Source organism: Prionailurus bengalensis, chromosome B1, assembly GCF_016509475.1.
Source record: "Prionailurus bengalensis isolate Pbe53 chromosome B1, Fcat_Pben_1.1_paternal_pri, whole genome shotgun sequence".
Lineage (NCBI taxonomy): Eukaryota > Metazoa > Chordata > Mammalia > Carnivora > Felidae > Prionailurus > Prionailurus bengalensis.
The window spans coordinates 107,321,706-107,342,991 of record NC_057344.1 but is presented as its reverse complement, the minus strand read 5'-3'; the positions used below and the strand labels follow the sequence as shown (position 1 = coordinate 107,342,991).

At 34.5% G+C, this 21,286-nt stretch overlaps 1 pseudogene; it reads right to left on the bottom strand.

The window, feature by feature from the left end:
- Window positions 1–294: 294 nt before the first annotated feature.
- On the bottom strand, window positions 295–14,127 carry LOC122476817 (annotated as a pseudogene).
- Between the last annotated feature and the right edge of the window lie 7,159 nt (window positions 14,128–21,286).

The following is a 21,286-nucleotide window of genomic DNA, read 5'->3' as shown; positions in this document are numbered from 1 at the left end:
TAATATCAATGGGGAGTTTGTCAAATGATCCTTTATTGAAAAATTTTCCTTTGTAGTTCTTTTTTTTAAAATTTTTTTTCAATGTTTATTTATTTTTGGGACAGAGAGAGACAGAGCATGAACGGGGGAGGGGCAGAGAGAGAGGGAGACACAGAATCGGAAACAGGCTCCAGGCTCTGAGCCATCAGCCCAGAGCCCGACGCGGGCGGGGCTCGAACTCCCGGACCGCGAGATCGTGACCTGGCTGAAGTTGGACGCTTAACCGACTGCGCCACCCAGGCGCCCCGATTTCCTTTGTAGTTCTTAACTAGCTGGGCATTCTACTGCACCACTACTGATGTCATCTATGATGTCATGTGGGTGGCAGCCATCAACATTGGAGCCCACAGACTGGGAAGTCCCCAGGATCTCTTTAATGGTTCCCTCCTCTGGCTGAAGATTGGTGCCACATTTGATTGGGCAATGTTGACAATCTCATCAAAAGTGATACTTCCACTGTGCTTAATGTTTTTCTGCTTCTTTCTGTCTCTTGGTGGTTCCTTAAAGGCTTTGATCAGGGCAGAAGCAGAAGGTCCCACTTCAATCTGGACCTGCCTGCTCTGAATGGTTAGTTTCACTGTAATTCTCAGACCCTTCTAATCACCCTTTGCCTTGGTAAAGTCATCACCAACCTTTTTTGGAAACAGACTCAGGGGGTTGATCTTCTGGGCCAGGGCAGACACGCACCAACTTCCCCAACGGGGAACCTCAGGTACAGGACTTTGATCTCATTGGGGTCAAACTTAGGTGACATGGTAGAGGTGGATGGTTTTGCATGATTCTGGAGGACTAAAGAGAGCTGCACCTGGGTCTCCTCTGAATTGAAAGCCAAAGGACTCAATATCAGTAGTTTCTGAAAGAAAGCAAGTGAATTCTGATAAACAGTTGATACCTACAAACATTGATTTTATCACTAGTACAAAACATAGCTATACAAAAATGACATCTGCGGGGCGCCTGGGTGGCTCAGTTGGTTAAGCGTCCGACTTCAGCCAGGTCACGATCTCGCAGTCCGTGGGTTCGAGCCCCGCGTCAGGCTCTGGGCTAATGGCTCAGAGCCTGGAGCCTGTTTCCGTTTCTGTGTCTCCCTCTCTCTCTGCCCCTCCCCCGTTCATGCTCTGTCTCTCTCTGTCTCAAAAATAAACGTTAAAATTTTTTTTAAATGACATTTGCAAGATATATATGTTCTATTAAATATATAATAAAACCTCTTACTGAACAAACTCTTGCATGTAACTAGAAGAGGTCATATCAGAGGTAAGACAGTAATGACAAATCAGGAAGTACATTATTGAATTCAAATTTCAGCTCCATTCATTCCTAGGACAAGTTATATATGAGATTCAATTTTCTTATCTGCAAATGAGGATAGTAATAATACTTACCTCCTGTGGTTGTTGTGAAGATTAAATGAGTACATACAGTGCCTGACATATGGTAAAAACTTCATTAAGTGTTAGTTAATGTTATTGCCATTATTTTTAATGGAATTAAGATTTTTTTAATATTACAATAGAGGGAGTCCTTGAGGGTGATGGCTCTTAACTTTTGTAATTATATTGAGTACTAGAAATGAGTCTTAGTTTAGTGATACATGATAATTCTACTATTTCCACGGAAGACTCCAATCTTAACTATACAACTTTGTATCCTTCCATTATGAAACACAAATATTTCTATTTAAATACTATAGAAAAGAAACAAAGCATAAAATATTTTATCTATATACCAAATTTATTAGGGTTCCCAGAGGGAGTGTTTCCTGGGTTCCCAGGCTAAGATTAGACTGGTCAATTCAAACCAAAAATAAAGCCCCTTCCTCACTTTTTAATTGGATTGTTGCTATTGAGTTAAGGAGTTGTTTTTTTTTTTTAATCTCATTTTGATAGTAATCTTTTATCAGATGTATAATTTGCAAATATTTCCTTCTACTCTGTGGGCTGCTCTTTTATTCTATTGATTGTGTTCTTTGATTCATAAGTTTTTAATTTTAATGTGGTGCAATTTATTTATGTTTGTTTTGTTGCCCATACTTTAGCATTACCAATGCTGTCATTTCCAAAACCAAATGCTATGAAGCTTTTCCTATTTTCTTCTAAGAGTTTTATAATTTTAGTTCTTGCATTGTAATCAATGAATTTCAGCTATTTTTTAAAAAATTTTTTTTCAACGTTTATTTATTTTTTTTGGGACAGAGAGGGACAGAGCATGAACGGGGGAGGGGCAGAGAGAGAGGGAGACACAGAATCGGAAACAGGCTCCAGGCTCTGAGCCATCAGCCCAGAGCCTGACGCGGGGCTCGAACTCACGGACCACAAGATCGTGACCTGGCTGAAGTCGGACGCTTAACCGACTGCGCCACCCAGGTGCCCCTCAGCTATTTTTTTTTTAATGTGTTAAAGAGTCCAAGTTTATTTCTTGGCCTGTAGACATGCAGTTTTCCTACAATCATTTTTGAAAACATTGTCTTTTCATTGTTGGATGGTCTTTGCACCCTTGTCAAAAACCATTCACCCATATGTATGAGGGTTTATTTCTCAGCTGTCTATTCTACTCTAGTGGTGTATATGTCTGTGTTTATGTCAGTAATACCACAACAATGTAGAAATCGAAACAGTGTAAATTTTGAAGTTAGAAAGTGTTAAGACTTCCAACTTTGTTCTTTGTCAAGACTTGCTTTGGTTATTTGAGGTCCCTTAAGATTCCATATGAATTTTTGAATGGATTTTTTTTCTACTTGAAACATTATTATGATTTGTAATGATTTTGTTAAATTAACATGTATTAAATAGAGCCCCAGGTGAAAGATCAACAAAGCTCAATGAAGACCTCAAGGGAAGGTGAAATAGAGAAGTTTATTATGCATAGGTACACAGCATGTCTTGAGGCCACTGCATGGGGAAGTAAAGGCATGGTGCAGAGTGTGAGGGGTAGGACCTGGGGCATGTGTTTTTATTAGTGTTCACAGGGGGCAGTGTTTTTAGGGTTTCCTGGGCTAAGGCTGGATTGGTCAATTCAAACCCAAAATAATGGGGGGTTGGTAAAATAAGCAGGGGTCGTATATAAAGGACACATAGGTAGAAAGGAGGTAAGGCAGAAGAGATTATAATCAGGGGTATTGGGGGAGACATATCAGGAACTTAAACTTTCTTGTGACTCTCCAGGATGTTATTGAGGCCATGCGCTTGGGAGACGGGCTAGTGTTCATTCAACCGGCCAGTCAGCCCATAAAATGAATTCTGAGTAAGCAAAATCATGGAGTAGTTTAAACTCTCAACAGTATTTTGATAGGAATTTCATTGACTCTAGTTTTCAGCAAACAGATCTGTTACATCTTTGGTTAGGTTTACTCCTAGGTATTTTATGCTTCTTGGTGCAATTGTAAATGGGATCGATTTCTTGATTTCTCTTTCTGTTGCTTCATTTATTGGCCATTTGCAGCAACATGGATGGATGGAACTGGAGGGTATTATGCTAAGTGAAATAAGACAGTCAGAGAAAGACAGATGTCATATGTTTTCACTCATATGCAGAACTTGAGAAACTTAACAGAAGACCATGGAGGAAGAGGAGGGGGAAAAATAGTTACAAACTGAGGGAGGGAGGCAAACCACAAGAGACTCTTAAATACAGAGAACAAACTGAGGGTTGATGGGGAATGAGGGAAAGGGGAAAATGGGTGATGGGCATTGAGCAGGGCACTTGTTGGGATGAGCACTGGGTGTTGTATGTAAGTGATGAACCACAGGAATCTATGCCCAAAATGAAGAGCACACTGTATACACTGTATGTTAGCCAATTTGACAATAAATTATATTAATAAAAAAAATGAATTGCATTGACTTTGCAGGTTCCTTTGTACAATATTGACATCTTAACAGTATTATCTTTAATCCATGAAAACAGGGTGTCTTTCAATTTATTTGTGTCATCTTTAGCCTCTTCCAGCTATATTATGTAGGTTTGAACACAAAATTCTTTTCATCTCCTTGGTTAGGTTGATTTCTAAGCAGTTATTCTTTTCAATGTTGTTGTAAATATTTTTTTTTCTAATTTCCTTTTGGGATTTTTCACTAGTATATAAAATGGAAGTATGGTGTGTTTTATATCCTTTGACTGCTAAATTCATTTACTAGTTCTAACATTTTGTGTAGGATCTTTAAGATTTTCTACATATAAGATTATGTCATGTGCAAATAGAGAAAAATTTACTTCTTCTTTTCCAATTTAGCTGACTTTTATTTCTTTCTCTTACTTAATTGGTCTGTGGAGAACTTCTAGTATCATCTTGAATAGAAGTGGTAAAAGTGGTGTTCCTTGTCTTGTGCCGGATCTTAAAGGAAAAGCTTTCAATCTCACCAACGAGTAAACTATCAGCTAAGGGTTTTTCTTCTATGGACTATTATGTCATGGTATATTTCTTCGATTCCTGGTTTGTTGAGTGTGTTTAGCATGAAAGTGTGTTAACTAATGTGATTTTTAAGGACTTTATAACTGCAAATTGACCCTAAGGATGTTAAAAATGTTACGTCATTTCATTCTCTAGAAAAATTCCAAATAAAATTTGCTACATTTATTTATGGTGCAAATAGTAAGAAGAGATATGTTCTTAGACTATATATAGGCAAGGAATATGTAAAAATTGAAAAGTCAGAGCAAATTGAAAGTTGATTGGTAGGAATAGAAAGATCAATTTCCTAGGTACTATATTAGTAATACAGATTTTATTATATGATCAGATATTTAATTCTCTTAACTGTATACATTCATATAATAGACTTCGTGTATTCTATATAAATTTTAAAAGGCCATAGCATCTATTAGCATGAAGCAAAATAGCTTGCATTTAATATTTTCCTTTTTAATATGTCTATATATTTTTAAAAATTTTTAATGTTTATTTATTTTGAGAGAGAGGCAGACATAGAGTGCGAGCAAGGGAGGGACAGAGAAAGAGGGAGACACAGAATCTGAAGCAGGCTCCAGGCTCTGAGCTATCAGCACAGAGACTGACGTGGGCTAGAACTCACAAGCCATGAGATCATGATCTGAGCTGAAGTAAGATGCTTACCCAACTGAGCTACCCAGGTGCCCAATATGTCTATATTTTATAATAGCATTTAAAAATATAGTTCATAAATTAGTCTTATTATTTAGCAACTTTGGGTATCTTATTAGTTAAATTTACTTTATAAGAAAAAGTATCTTGTAAGAAAAGTATTTTACTTTGTTGACTAAAATGTACATTTATTGATTAAAACTCATTAGAAACACATTGGATTTTTTTTCCTACCAGTAATTGATATTATTAGTATTTCAAATAATATAAAATGTTGATGTTGCTTCTAAAAATCATTAATAATTGAACAGCCTCTTTTTCTCTAATTACTGTAGTGCCTGAAACACAGATTGTCAAATATATTGCTTAATAAAGAGTAAATGACAATGTTCTTCAAATATAGCTTCTCGTAGCACTAGCAAGATCTAAAGATTTAGAATTTTTATACTTAAATGATAAATATTTTCCTCTGATGAAATTAATCATATTCAATTAGTAAAGAAAATATGTATGTATAGGTTGAGGTAGAGTTGTATGGAGGAAACACAAGATCATGGTAGATATGATCCTGATAAACACTTTTGATAGCTTGGGTGATGGAAATTTATTCAGCAATAATTAAAATAACAAAAGTTAAACACCAACATAAATTTAGGCTATTTCAAAATAATATTATAATACATGTTACTTCTAGAATTATTTTATATTTTTTAATCTTTATTTTCAAATCTAAAAATAATTTAATTTTTATGAAATACAAAATTACTGTCACTAGGCACTGGTTGAAATGTTTCCATCAGTTAAATTGTAGCATTTGGGTGAGCTTTCTATTAGCCTGTACTTGTGTCTTAAATATTGACAGGAATTAATTAGTTACATTTGGAGATTTTTCCTTTCTCAAGAAAGGAAGGGAGACCTTTACTATATATTAAAAAGCAACTAAAATGACAGATGCTATGATAGACACAACATAAGATAAAGCAAATGCTAGATGATTTAGGTTGGTAATTGACAAATATGTGGTACTGTTTAACACTTTTGAAGGAAAATCCTAAAGAAAGAGGATTAAGCATACAAGTTATATTTTAAATTAATCACTATTAATTTTGTACTGCTATTGCTCAATTTAACTGATTTCTTTGCTTTTTACTCTACCCTTCTTGACAACTACTTCACCCATTCTGTCTCTTCAAACTTGTACTCTTTTCTCTGTGCACCTGCTTTCTTTTTGTTTTTAATATTTTTTTAACGTTTATTTATATTTGAGAGACAGAGCATGAGTGGTGGTGGGGCAGAGAGAGAGGAAGACACAGAATCCGAAGCAGGGTCTGGGCTCTGAGCTGTCAACACACAGCCTGACGTGTGGCTCAAACCCAGAAACCATGACGTCATGACCTAAGCGGAAGTCGAATGCTTAACCAACTGAGCCACTAGGGTGCAGCAACACCCCCCTTTTTTTAAACCTTAAGTAGACTCCATACCTAGTGCAGAGCCCATTGTGGGGCTTGAACAAGACCCTGATATCTACACTTGAGCTGACATCAGAAGTCAGATGCATAACTGACTAGGCCACCTAGGCACCTCTCTCTGTGCACCTTCTTAAGTTACACTGTTGCTCCTACTTCACTGAGGAAATGGAGTAATTTACAAGGGAACGCCACATGTTCTAAGCACTCAATGACTCACCTACTAGTTTCCAGAACTTCATTTTCTGCTTCCAGATCTGCTACAATATGTTAACTGTTTATGTTACTATCTCAGTCAGGTCCTTTCAAAGATATATTTCAATTCATTATTTTTATTTTACTGAGGGTCATCAGTCTCACAAATCTCCCATTACTGTTCTACATCATTTATTTTCCTCTACTGAATCATTTCCATTATTAGCACATAAATACATGTTGGTTCCACCGTTTTAATAATAATCATTTACCTGATTTCATTTATCTTCTAGATACCACTCCGTTCCCCACTCCATTAAAAATCCTTGAAAGAACTGGCTCTACCTTATGTCTCCAACACTTCTTTTTACATTCTCTGGTCTAATCCACCTTTATCCACATGGCTTCACCCAAACTGTTATTGTCACGGTCATCAAAGAGCATTATATGTCACATAAATTCACCCCACTCATTTTGCACACTTTTCCCATTTTATTCCAGCACCCCACACTGTTCTCCCATCTCATCTTTTCAATTTCTCCCCAACCTGTTATGATTGGAAAATTCCAAGATTTAGTATTCATTCCTTTCTTCATCTCTTTCTTTACCCTCTCCTCTGGGGATTTCATCCCTCCTCTTGTGTTTAAATATCATGTATATATTGAGTTCCCCAAACTTGTATCTTTAAGCCCTAGCCTATGTCCTGACTTCTGAAATTTTATATCACAAAACATACTTAGCATAGAAACATGGGGGTACAATTAACATCTCAAAATTAACATGTATAAAGCTGAATTTCTTATGTTATTCCATCCTGACCTCATCCTCACCCAGTCTTCAGTTTACCCCTTCATAATCAATGCTGACTTCACCCTTCCTTCCAGTTGTTCAGTTGAAAAGCTTGAAATCATTTGCTATCCCCCAACACATTGTTTCCTTTTAAAAAAAAATATTTTTAAGTAATCTGTACACCCAGTGTGAGACTTGAACTCACAACCCCAACATGAAGAGTCTCATGCTCCATGGCCTGAGCCAGCCAGGCACCCCTATATGAATTGTTTTCAAGGTCACAGGTCAATCACCTTAACTGTGATACCTCACTCTATGCCATATGGATTTACATCAGTAGCCTTTTAACTGATGTTTCAGATTCCATCTTATTCTTCATACTCCTAACAAGAATTATTCTTATAACATGAGAATCATTCCACATCTGTTCCAAATTTCCCCGTGGTTTCTCATTTTCTTCAGGACAAAGGCCAAATCCACATGAATACCACCTACCTCTAACCCATCTCTAATCTCATCTCCTTCCTCTCTTAAAGATTCCCTCTGCTATAGCAGTGTTGGGTTTTGCTGATTCTAGAACACACCAGGCATTAACCTGCCATATAATCTTTGTTCTGTCTGCTGCCTCCATCTGGAATGTTCTTCCTCCATATAACTTTCGCAATTTCACCTCCTTGATATTTCTACTCAAATACCACTCAAATACCAGCTACCTTGGATTTTAATCTCCCCAACTCATTTGATGCTATTTACCCTAATTTTTCCATGACATTTATAACCTTATACTTTGTTACATAACAAATGATTTCGTATTTATAATATACTGTATTATTTATTATACTATTTTCATTCTCTGCCTTTCCAGAATATTGAATGCAGAGATCGTTTGAAGTTCTTTTCACTAGTAGATTCTAAGTGCACAGAAGAGTGCTTACACATTCATAAATAATTACTGGATGTATGAATAAGTAAATAACTGAACCTACATAATATGGAAATGTATTCACCTGCTACATCATAAGGCATATACAAACATGTATATAAAAAGAATAAGATTAAAAAATAAGTGCCTGCATTAGACACCTTAACTTCATCATAAAACACAATGGGCCATTGTGAATGCTTGTGGGTATTGTTGTTATTGTTGAGGTAATATTTATAAAGAAAGGAAAATAGATTAAAATTTCTACTTTTTAATTTTAAATATTTTCATATGCAGTGCCAAATTAAACTGAGCTTGGTTTACTTATATTTAATTGTTTTGGGGCTTTGAATGATAAAATAAATGTATCATTAAGAAATATTAAGAAGTATGATATAAAGTACAATGAGTTGCACTGGAGTATTAGATATTTAACGTAGTGCAAGAAATACACTGACTACATTCCAAATTTATTATGTGTGTCTTATTAATACTTTTATTATTAAAAATTAAAATCTTATTGATTGATGAATAAAATGCAGTGTAAATATTCTAGACTGAGCGAGATGGTGTGATTTCTAATTATAATTCCACCACTACCTTACAGACACAGAATGGGGCAAAATATTTGTTTCCTGCACTTGAGACTTTTCATATGTATAATTTGAAAGTTCAGTTAGAGGGCTAAGTTTCTTTTCAGCTCTGAAAATATATGACTTTGTCAGATAAAAAAGTAATTTTAAGTATTTTAAAATGCTTTTAGAGTTGCAAGCTCTATTCTATGAGATGTCCAAGTGATATGTACTTTTTTATAATAGTTACCCAGATGTTTCTGCTTAAACTTTTAGATCCAATAGTCAATGGATGAGAAAAAAAGAGAAGCATAAATTTTATAATTAAAATCACAACAGGCTTATAACAATTCAGGAGTTTTTGATCTATAAATTTTTGAATCATATTTTTATATTAAAATATGCTTTGTTGAAAAGAATAAAAAGTATTTTTTGAAAAAAATATTTTAATTTAATTTTCATGATAGTAAGATTTTAGGTTCAATTTTATCAAATTTTAGAAGTACTCTTGGGATATTTCACCTAAAGTCAGATTTCTCTGCATTTTCTTTGAAGTTATTTTATAATGTATTCTTCTGGTTTGGAGTGCCATATTTACAGTTCTTAATTACTCAGGATCTTTCTCTTACAGGTTGTATGTTTTGTCTCACAGCATAATTACATCATGTGAATTTCCTGTATCTCATATACTGTATTGCCAGCTGTCCTTAACAACACCAACCATGACATTTCTGTGTAAGCACATAAGAAAGGGCTTATTGTATATATGGAGACAGAATTTACATAGATACATTTCCTAAAACTTTATCGACAGGAATGTCAAATTCCAAGATGAAGAATAGTATTATGTGAAATATCTACAAGAGAAAAAGATTCCAACAGTATTTAGCAAATAAAATGTGACATATTACTGATAGCATTTACTGAAAATAGTCTGAGTTCATATAAAGTAAATTCATATGTTAGGCAAAATAATGGGAAAGAGGAAAGAATTGCATTTCTATGCCTAAAGTTTACATGATTTTGGGGTGTTTTTGGTTTGCTCACAGTTTGAGAAATATGGGCTAGGAACTCTAAATAATGAATAATTATTATCAACTACTGCTTTTATAATAAGATATTGAGGCAAGCACGGAAAAGGATATTTAATCAATCATTTTGGTTTTAATTTTCACAAGGCTGCATACTTTTAAAGGTTTCTAGTATCATTTATATCTTTTTTCACCCCTCAGAGGAACACATGTCGAAACAATGAATAGAATATATCACCAATGTTTCGAATGTGGTACATACGGGAAATTGAACTAGACATGTTTTAGTCCTTATCTAAATTCTCTTAAAGTTAAATTCTCACAACAATGCAAGGTAGCTATCAGTCCCATTTCACAATGGGATGAAAGGAATTGCCTTTCAGTATGAAAGGAACTGCCTAAGCTCAAACAGTTGTAGAAATTTTTTCAGCTATATACACTATTTCCAATGGGCATGTTCACAAGTACGGGTATGTATTCAAACTCAGGACTGCTTCACTGAAGGTACTACATATGAATTCTTAAATGTTTCTTAGAAAGTTGATACCAATAGATGATTATTAGCAAATCTTACAGTGTTCTGGTGACTAGCATCATGTCATTATCATAGATAAATTAATCCTTTTAGAAAAGACCCTTAACTACAGAGAGCAAACTGATGGTTACCCGAGGGGAGGGATGGAGGAACAGGTGATGGGGATTAAGGAGTGTGCTTGCTGTGATGAGCTTGGGTGTTGTATACAAATTGAATCACTATACTGTATGCTTGCAACTGATACACTGTATGTTAACTAACTGGAATACAAACAAAAAAACTTTAAAAAAGAAAAGCATTTTTAGGGTCAACAAGTAACATAGAGCATGTTTAATACTTACTTTATATTATTTTTATTATAGAAGCAAAAACATTTTCCCAACAGAAGGTCTTAGATTCTATACCGTTTTATATTTTTGTGATGTACTGAAATATTAACAGGGAAACAGTGCTGTTAAACAATACTCTACAAGTGCAGTGGGAAACATGACTTCATAAGAAGAAATTGGTTTTATAAGATTATTGTATACTTTTCCATATGATCTCTAATTTGATACATTTTTATTATATCCTAGAACATGTTGCCTGTGCTTACTGTAGATATAAAGTAATGCTGAATTCCACAACATCATAAAACAGCTTACAGTATAAGCAAAGACATCTGTTAATAGTACCATGAATACATATGAACTGTGGTGCTCAAACGGCTTTGTTAGCAAAGCATCGCCTCCTAATTTATTTTTACAGCAAATGAAAGCCTCATTTTTCATGGTTTGGTAGTTGCATTCAAACATACCAATAATTTCAAATGCAATCACTTCTATACAGCTAATTTTATTTTTGAACAGAAGATGGAATTGTTAATGTTCTGTTGATGGGGAGACAGCTTCTCCAGCAGCAGCTGCCTCAATCTTTGCTTGATATTTTTAAATTGATTTTAAAGTAATATTTTTAGCAAAATTTAGGAAGTTTGATTTTACATAAGAATTGGATATGATTTCCAAATATACAAAACTGAAAATTATAAACATTCTCTCTCAGAGCCTTGGAACCGGTCATTTATTTTCCTATATTTTTGGTAGCTGAAAGTATTTTTACATAGGAAAATGAAAATATTAAAGATTTTTATGATTAACACATGTCACAAGAAATTATCTATAAGTAAGAGGTATATGAAAACAATATCCTTTAGAGAACAGAATACAGATTCTGGGAAATTATATGACCGTGGAAAACTTTAACTTTTTCAAATAGGTTACTTCATATACCATTTAAAAAAATTTAATGTTGATTTATTTTTGACAGAGAGAGAGAAAGAGACACACAGAGCTTGAGCGGGGGAGGGGCAGAGAGAGAGGGAGACACAGAATCCGAAGCAGCTCCAGCCTCTGAGCTGTCAGCACAGAGCCCGACGCAGGGCTCCAACTCACAGACTGTGAGATCATGACGTGAGCTGAAGTCGGATACTCAACAGACTGAGCCACCCAGGCGCCCCCTTCATATACCACTTTTAAATCACATATTCCAAAGTAGGGATGACAATTTGATACGTATGTATTTTCATTTATTCCTGAGTCACAAGATATAAAATGATATAACCTTCACCCTAAATATATAACTCTTGACTTCCAGGTCAAATATTAGTGTTTGCCTAAAGAATTCTATATTGAAGTTTGGCAAAATTTTATAAACACGTAACAGCATTATGTTGTCTATAAATTGCAACAATAACAATATTATTTAATGACTCACTTAAGCATTTGTGTAAAAGAGTTTAATGCTTCTCAAAATGCTCCAAAATATAAACGAATGAAGTTTGATAGAAATTAAATGACAGTAGCAGCATTGTAAGAATCTATCATAAAACGATGATAGAGATAATAAAGTAATGACACATTTTGTCATGTAACAAACACCTGGCATGCAAGATAAATGAGGATGTGGGATAAACTTGCAAGTCTAGAAGACAATGACACGATTACTACCAATTATGGTAATATTTTTGTTTTAAATGTAATATTTTAAATGTAAATTATAATTTATAATTTCCACTTATAGGCTTCAAACATTTTTTCACTCTTCTATATACAGTAACATGTTTTTCTCACAACTTTACCAAGAAAATTCCATTATTATCTGCTGTTAATATATGAAGTTTCAGAAGGAAAACAACACAAGCCACACAACTAAAGAAAATGAGACCAGGATTTGTGTGCAACTTGACAGTCACTGCAGGCTATCATTTTAATTGTGAAACACAAAGAATCACACATAGTGAATTTTAAAAATCATTTTTTAACAAAGACCACGAGGACAGATGGTAAACAAAAAGCTGAAAATCTCTCTCTTGAACTGCTGATATCATGATCCCATGTCACTTTCAGAAGCATAGGCATTATAAGGCAGAGGGAGTGTGCCTGTGACACATGGGAGAATAAGGCCAAGGTAGACAGTGGCCTGCATCGTTGCCATATTGAACACAAGAGGTGCTTTATGATATGAAACACAAACCTAGACCAGCTAGGAACATCAGTGCTCCAATGTCACCTAGGTTACCTATCTCTGCTCCTCTAATGCCAGCTCCCTTAGAAAATTACAAACCAGCAGCTACATCACCTTCCTCAACAGAGACACCAGAAACCCCGCTGAAGACACTGGGGGAAACAAGAAGAACTCCATCAGCTCAGCATTGCAGTCCAACAAATGGGAATGGCAGGGTGACTGAGTCCTTCAAATGGCCTTTGCCAAAACGATCAAACTCAAGTGTCTGGCACAAAATTCATGAATGATCTGCACTAAGGGACTCTATGCTGGAATCAGTATTTTGGTTGTGGTGCTGCTAACTTTTTGGTTATCATCATTACCAGAAAGTATTTCTACATCAGAAACAAGTGGCAGCAACTAGATATGGTTTCATTTCAGGCCCTCTAATTGGAGTTTTGCAAAGTGCATCTCATGTGTGCATCCAAGCAGCTGATACCTACTTTATTGAGGAGCATCTTTACGTACTGGATGAAGACCCAGTGGCCATCTACTGCTTTATGCCCATGACTGCAGAAGACAGTGATCAGATGACACTGTGAAAGATTCTTTTAAGCTCCAGGGTCATTTTTCTCTGTCAGTTCTGCCTGGTGGAGAGACAGTAGCTCAACTCAATGTAGTATCAATGATATTGATAATACAGTCCTATTTTTTAACCCTAAAATGGACTCAATCTTTCTGGGCATTACAGAGCTCTATTCTAAATATCAATACTGTAAAGATGCATTTTTTTTAGACCCCATGAATCCTATATACTTTAAAAAGAATACTCATCGGGAAGACAGGAAATGGTTTCTATCCTGGTCTCCCATCAAGGAAAGAAGAATCGTCAGTAAAAGCAACAAATCTGATTTGACAATTAAATACTTTCCTTGGAAGCATTTCATGATTATTTTTTCTCTTATAATTCTAAATGTAACATACCTTGGGTTTTAATTTATTAGAGATAATCATATCCATACCACCTTGATGTATAGTGATAATTCCAATAAGATGGTACTTCTGAGGAGTCTTTGAAAAGCAAAAACACTTCAGAAAGGCAAGGGTTAAAAAAAATGGGGGGGGTGGCTTAGTAGGTTAAGCATCTGATTCTTGATTTCAGCTCCGGTTATGATTTTGCAGTTTGTGAGTTCGAGCCCTGCAGTGGGCTTTGCGCTGACAGTGTGGAATCTGTTTGGGAGTCTCTCTCTCCCTCTCTGTCTCTCTCTCCCTCTCTGTCTCTCTCTCTGCCCTCCCCACTCTCAAATAAATAAATAAATAAACAAACAAATAAATAAACAAACAACAAACAAACTTAAAAAATTCCCAGTATTTTTTAGTAATAGCAGATCTATCATTAGTGTTCAATAAATAATTTGTGTAATGTTACATTTCTAAATCTCTTGCAATATGGTATCTCTTATTATTTCAGCAACTTTCTTTGGAAAAAGTTAATGTTGGATAATTTGGCTATCATCTTATATTGAATATAAAATTTGTTAATAGCTGAGAGGTAGAATGGGTAAAAGGGAGATGTTTAGTTAATACAAAACTCTTTTCTATAGGGGCACCTGGGTAGCTCAGTCAGTTAAGCATCTGACTTCAGCTCAGGCCATGATCTCATGGTCTGTGAATTCGAGCCCCACGTTGGGCTCTGTACTGACAGCTCAGAGCCTGGGGCCTGCTTCGGATTCTGTGTCTCCCTCTCTCTCTGCCCTCCCTTGCTCATGCTCTGTCTCTCTCTGTCTCAAAAATAAATTTAAAAGAAGATAAAAAAAGAACAACTCTTTTCTCTAAGGATATCAGTGTTGGAAAACGTACTGAATTTTGTTTTGTTTTTGATCTTTCAAGACACAATTGAGATTCCATTATCTACAGTCTGTCTTGGAACATTAGGATACTAATGAAATTAAGCCTATATATATATATATATATATGCATTTTATTAAGCCTATATATATGTATACATAAATAAATGTTTATTTATTTTGGGAGAGAGACAAGAGAGAGAGACAGGGGTCGGGTACAGAGAGAGAGAGAGAGAGAGAATTTCAAGAAAGCTCCATGTTGTCAGCACAGAGTCTGATAGAGGACTCAATCTCATGAACCATGAGTTCATGACCAGAGCCAAAATCAAGAGTTGGACGCTAGGGGCGCCTGGGTGGCTCAGTCGGTTAAGCGTCCGACTTCGGCTCAGGTCATGATCTCACAGCTTGTGGGTTCGAGCCCCGCGTCGGGCTCTGTGCTGACTGCTCAGAGCCTGGAGCCTGTTTCAGATTCTGTGTCTACCTCTCTCTCTGCCCCTCCCCTGTTCATGCCCTGTCTCTCTCTGTCTCAAAAATAAATAAACGTTAAAAAAAAATTTAAAAAAAAAAAAAAGAGTTGGACGCTTAACTGAGTCACCCACATGTCCCGAGTGTATACTTAAACATAATAAATTTTGCACATCTTAAAGTAGCTGAGCTAATCTTCCATTGATGCTTACTCTCTCTCTCTCTCTCAAAAAAAGAGTGTGTATATATATATATATATATAGTCTCTCTCTCTCTCTCTCTCTCTCTCTCTCTCTCTCTCTATATATATATATATAGTCTAGCCTAAGAACTAAATTATCAAATTTATAGTAAAGGGATTATTTTATTAATACTTTCCATAAAAGTAATATTTTTAAACCAAAAAACTCATTTCCTTTGCTGTAAACAACAAAAAAATTAGCATTCACAGTTTACCCTACCTGATAGCAAAGTAGTGCTTTCAGACTTAAGCATTAACGCTTAAGACAAAAGCTGACAACATTACAGAAAACACAGCATAAGCTTAAATCTGAGACGTTTCTACTGAAATGGCTCCTAAAAGCATCCTCAATGATTTATAGGTTATTAAAGCCAATGCACACTTTGTGGTTTTGTATTCATCACTGTGCATTAAATCTTGCTTTTAAACTATTCCCCTACATAGAAAACATAGAACGATAGTCTGCTGATGCTAGAAGAAGATATTTCTTCTGAAAATATGAAAATCCTCAGAATTCACAGTATTTCATTCTAATAATACCAAATAAACATTTTTGGTTTGTAATTGACATTCTTTTTTGCACTTTTTCTGATAGTTTCTGAAGCAAACTTCCTAAGGTAAAGTATACTTAAAGCAAGGGAGAATTTGGAAATTGCCCTATTACCTCTTTGAAACTTATTTTGGTGTTTCAATTATGAAGTACTAAAAACTTGAAATGCTCACCTAGCTAATTATGCATTATGTTTTTGAGAATACTTTTTTGAAAAGCCATCTTACGCCTTTGTGAATTAAAAAAAATACATGCTATAGTCCTACTATATCAAATAAAACAGAATTTAAGTTCAGTGGAATTAAAATTCTATATAACACACCTTTGATTTTACCTATCCTGGGAGAAACCTTGGGCACACATTCATTATCTTTAAGAAAGTCAATGGAGAACCATACCCATCACATGAGATAACGTCACTAGATGTGTCTTATTGAAAATGCTGAACCTGGATACGTTGCTCCTTTGAGAAAATTTAAAAATACCCAGCATTAAATAAGTAAAATAATTTGTTTCCCTGCTTAAAACACTGCCTGTCGGGATGTGGTCAATTAACCAACATGCAGTAACAGATATAAAACACCTTTCAGTGTTTTGACTTCTTGAAAATTATATAGAAAAGCTTGATTTGTCTGTTACTGTTGAGAAGACACATTTACTGTTAATACTTTGAATGGTAGGATAATACTACTGGTATAATTTCTCTTTACCTTTCAATTCTAGTGTATTCCCAAAACATGGTATAGAATCCCTAAAATATAAAGAATCAGTAGTACTATGAATGTAATGAATCTTGTTTCTTTTCTATATACAAATTATAGTAACAAATTTAACCAGTCATATGTACATAATGTAGCATTATTCATACATAATAATTTCTAATGAATTGCAATTGAATTTAGATAACTTCACAATATACTCTAAAACTATCCTATCTAGTAATAAACATTATCAAGGGTTCAACTATTATCTTAAAAACCCTATTTAAAATTAAATGTTCATTTTATAGATTTTAAGTTTTAAAATGTAATGGAATGTGTGAAAGGGCTGACTCTTCTAATTGAAAGGGGTTTAGAACACACTTTTTTTTTCTTTTTTACAGGACACTTATAACTCACACATGAGCAGACTTGAGGATGTCTTCTATTTTTATTTTCAAATGAAGAAATGGGTTAATAGAAAGAAAGGGGAAAGGCATTCACATATTTCAAGATTGAAATTTAACCCTCTCCTGATTATTTTTTGAATTTTGTTTTATTCTTCGCTCATCTTCATCTTTTTCGCTTCTCCACTTGGGGATAATACTCAGTGTCAGCAAGAGCCCTTGAGATATCAAATTCTTATAGTGTGCCATGGTGGTTAATAAATCATAATTACATTGACATCTTCTGCAAAAGGGTAGGAAGTTTGGTGGCTTTTGAACTTATGCCAACATCATACTTTCTTGAGTGAGTTATTATTTTGATGAAAACTGAATCATAATTATACTTTCCAAAACCCAGTAAATAACTGTTTAGTATTCTTACAAATAGTAAAATGTAAGTGCTAGTTTGGGAAACTTGATTTATTCATAGTGTTTGTTGCAGATTTTCTTAAAGAATATCCATTATTATGCCATATAAAAGAAGGAAGTCTTGCCACTTGTTACAACATGGATGGAGTGTGAGGACATTATACTAAGTGAAGTAAGTCAGTGAAAGACAAATACTATATAAACTCATTTGTATTTGGTATCTTAATCAGGGACTTTATTGGTTAAAACTGATAAAGTCACTTATCTGATGGTATATACTTTAATACACCTTCCTATTCCTGGACACAGTTTAGGCTACTCTGGCCTGTTTTTGCTTATGCATTTTATTCTTTTTATTTCTGACATGTCTATTCCATTTCATTGGTCTATCTGTCTATTTTTGTCCCAGTACCATACTAATTTGATTACTACAGATTTGTGGTATATCTTAAAATCCAGTATTATGGTACCTCCAGCTTTGTTCTTCTTTCTCAGGATTGCTTTTGCTATTCTGGTCTTCTGTAGTTCCATATAAATTTTAATAGTATTTGTTATAGTTTTGTGAAAATTGCTGTTGATATTTCGATAAGTATTGCATTGAAACTAGACGCTGCCTTGGGTAATATAGACATTAAACAATATTAATTATTCCAATGCATGAGCACATTTTTTTCCATTTATCTGTGTCACCTTCAAGAAACAGAAAAGAGACCCTAAAATTAAACCCAAGATAATAGGGTTAATTAATCTATGACAAATGAGGCAATAATATAGATTGGGGAGAAACAGCCATTCAATAAATGGTGCTGGGAAAACAGGACTAGCTACATGTGAAAGAATGAAACTGGATCACATACTAACACAATACACAAAAATAAACTCGAAATGGATTAAAGATCTAAGTATAAGACCTGAAATCATAAAAAAAACAAAACAAAACAAAACAAAAAAACTAGAAGAGAGCACAACAGTAACTTCTCTGATATCAGCTGTAGTAACATTTTACTATATATGTCTCCTGAGACAATGGAAATAAAAGCAAAAATAAACTATTGGGACTACATCAAAATAAAAAGATTTTCCACAGTGAAACAAAAAGGCAACCTACTAAATGGGAGCAGATATTTGCCAATGATATGTCCAATAAGGGGTTAATATCCAAAATATATAAATAACTCCTACAACTCAACCCCAAAGAAAACAACCAAAAATTGGGCACAGGACACAAATAGATATGTTTCCAAAGAAGACATATAGATGGCGAACACACATGTGAGAAGATGCTCAACATCACTCATCATCAGGGAAATGCAAATTAAAACCACAGTGAGGTATCACAATACCAATTAGAATGGCTGAAACAAAAATGACAAGAAATAACAAGTTTTGGTGACGTGAAGAAAAGGGAACTCTTGTTCAGTATTGGTGGGAATGTACATTAGTACAGCCACTGTGGTAAACAGTATAAAGGTTACTGAAAAAATTAAAAATAGAAATACCATATGCTCCAATAATTCCACTATTTAACTAAAGAAAACAAAAGCAGTAATTTGAGAAAATATATACATTCCTATGTCTATTGCAGCATTTTTGTAATAGCCAAGATGTGGAAGTAACCTAGGTGTCCATCAATAGATGAATGGATAAGGCAAATAAACACACACACACACACACACACACACACACACACACACAGGGGTATTACACAATAAAAAGGATGAGACTGTGCCATTTGAGAGAACACTGATGGATCTAGAGGGTATTATGCTAAGTAAAATAAGTCAGACAAAGAATGACAGATTCCGTATAATTCCATTCATAAGTGGAATCTACAAAAGAAAGAAAGAAAGAAAGAAAGAAAGAAAGAAAGAAAGAAAGAAAGAAACAAAGAAAGAAACAAAGAAAGAAGGAAGGAAGGAAGGAAGGAAGGAAGGAAGGAAGGAAGGAAAAGAAAGAAAAGAAAGAAAGAAAGAAAGAAAGGAAAGAAAGAAAGAAAGAAAGAAAGAAACAAACAAACAAACAAAGAAAATCAGAGCTAAAAGTACAGAGAACTGATGGTTGCCAGAGAGGAGGGAAGTGAGTGGGGGGTTGAGCAAAATGAGTGAAGGGGAGTGGGAGATATAGGCTTCAAATGGAATGAATAACTCGTGGGAATAAAAGACACACCATAAGGAATATAGGTAATGATATTATAATAGCAATGTAACAGATGGATGGTAGCTATACTTGCGGTGAAGATAGCTCAATGTATGAACTTGTCAAATCACTAAGTTGTACACCTGAAACTGATATAACATTGTGTATCCACTATCCTCAATTATTTTTTCTTTCTCAGCAAGGCCTGAGTTACTGGAATTTTTTTTTTCCACATAAGAGAAGATACTACCTCAACAATGATAAAGGGAAAAAGGAAATTTGTTAGCCTTCTTTAATTACTTGGAAAAATTTCTTAATGAGGGGGAAGATTAGAATAACAGCCTACATATTATATATGGAAAAATTAATTATCTTCTTAATTGGTTTGGGTAACAAGTCAAAAAAATCTTGAGTGAGAATACCTCAGAGCTAGATATAAATATTCTTAATTTTCTTTACTACTGGTCATTGCTCCCTAAATTGATTAATTAAATTTTAAAGGATAACATTTAGTTTAATTTTAAAAACATGTTCAAAAGAAGTCAAGATTCTTCCAATTTAGAAAGGCAAACCTATAATTTAGGTTTATAATAGCATTAAAATTATGTTCTGCTTGACTTCTTTTAAAGCAACCTCCATAGCTAAAACTTTGATGAACTCTGTATGCCTTTAGAAGAGTCATTTTGCCTTCTCTGGAGTTGTAAATAATGGATTAGTAATGTATAATGTGTTCCTGAAAGCTAGTACTGCCTTGTTTAACACTATCTGTCAGTTATAATGATGCTGAAATAGAACTCAATATGAAAGGAATGTTGGGGAATGTATTGCTGTGCAATGTAAATGTGAATGAATTTGTATCAATTGCTTCATTTTTAATGCAATTGTGTGTTACCTGTATCTCAAAAAGATAGCCCAGCATGTGACATTTGGTTTGATACTTTTTGACACTCTGGAATATAGATGATGTTATAAGTTTGATTTAGATAGCATAAAAACCCCCAAAACCTTACTATCTTTTTTTTTTTTTAATATGAAGATGAAGCTATTTAGGGAATCATATGGTGTTAGAATATTGTGTCTGAATTAAAAATATTCCTAAGTGCTTATAATAAAGCATTTAAATAATATGATTGTGAGCAGCTCTAAAATTTTTCTCAGCACAAAAATGATAGGATGTAACATTCAGCTAGAAGTAGCTAATGAGTTAAAATATATTTGATATACTTGCCAACGTCCTAAAATCAGATTCAGAAAATATGTTTGAATTAATGAGAAATGTCAGCTCACCAATTGAGAAATCATAGCTCAATTGCCTTACAAACTAGATTGGGCTCTCAGAACCCAATTCCTACCACAGATTATTTTTCATATTAGAAAAGGGGAAGCGAGGGCACCTTGTGAGCTCTCATCAGTTGATTTGATTATAATAAAAAGGGAATCTTAAA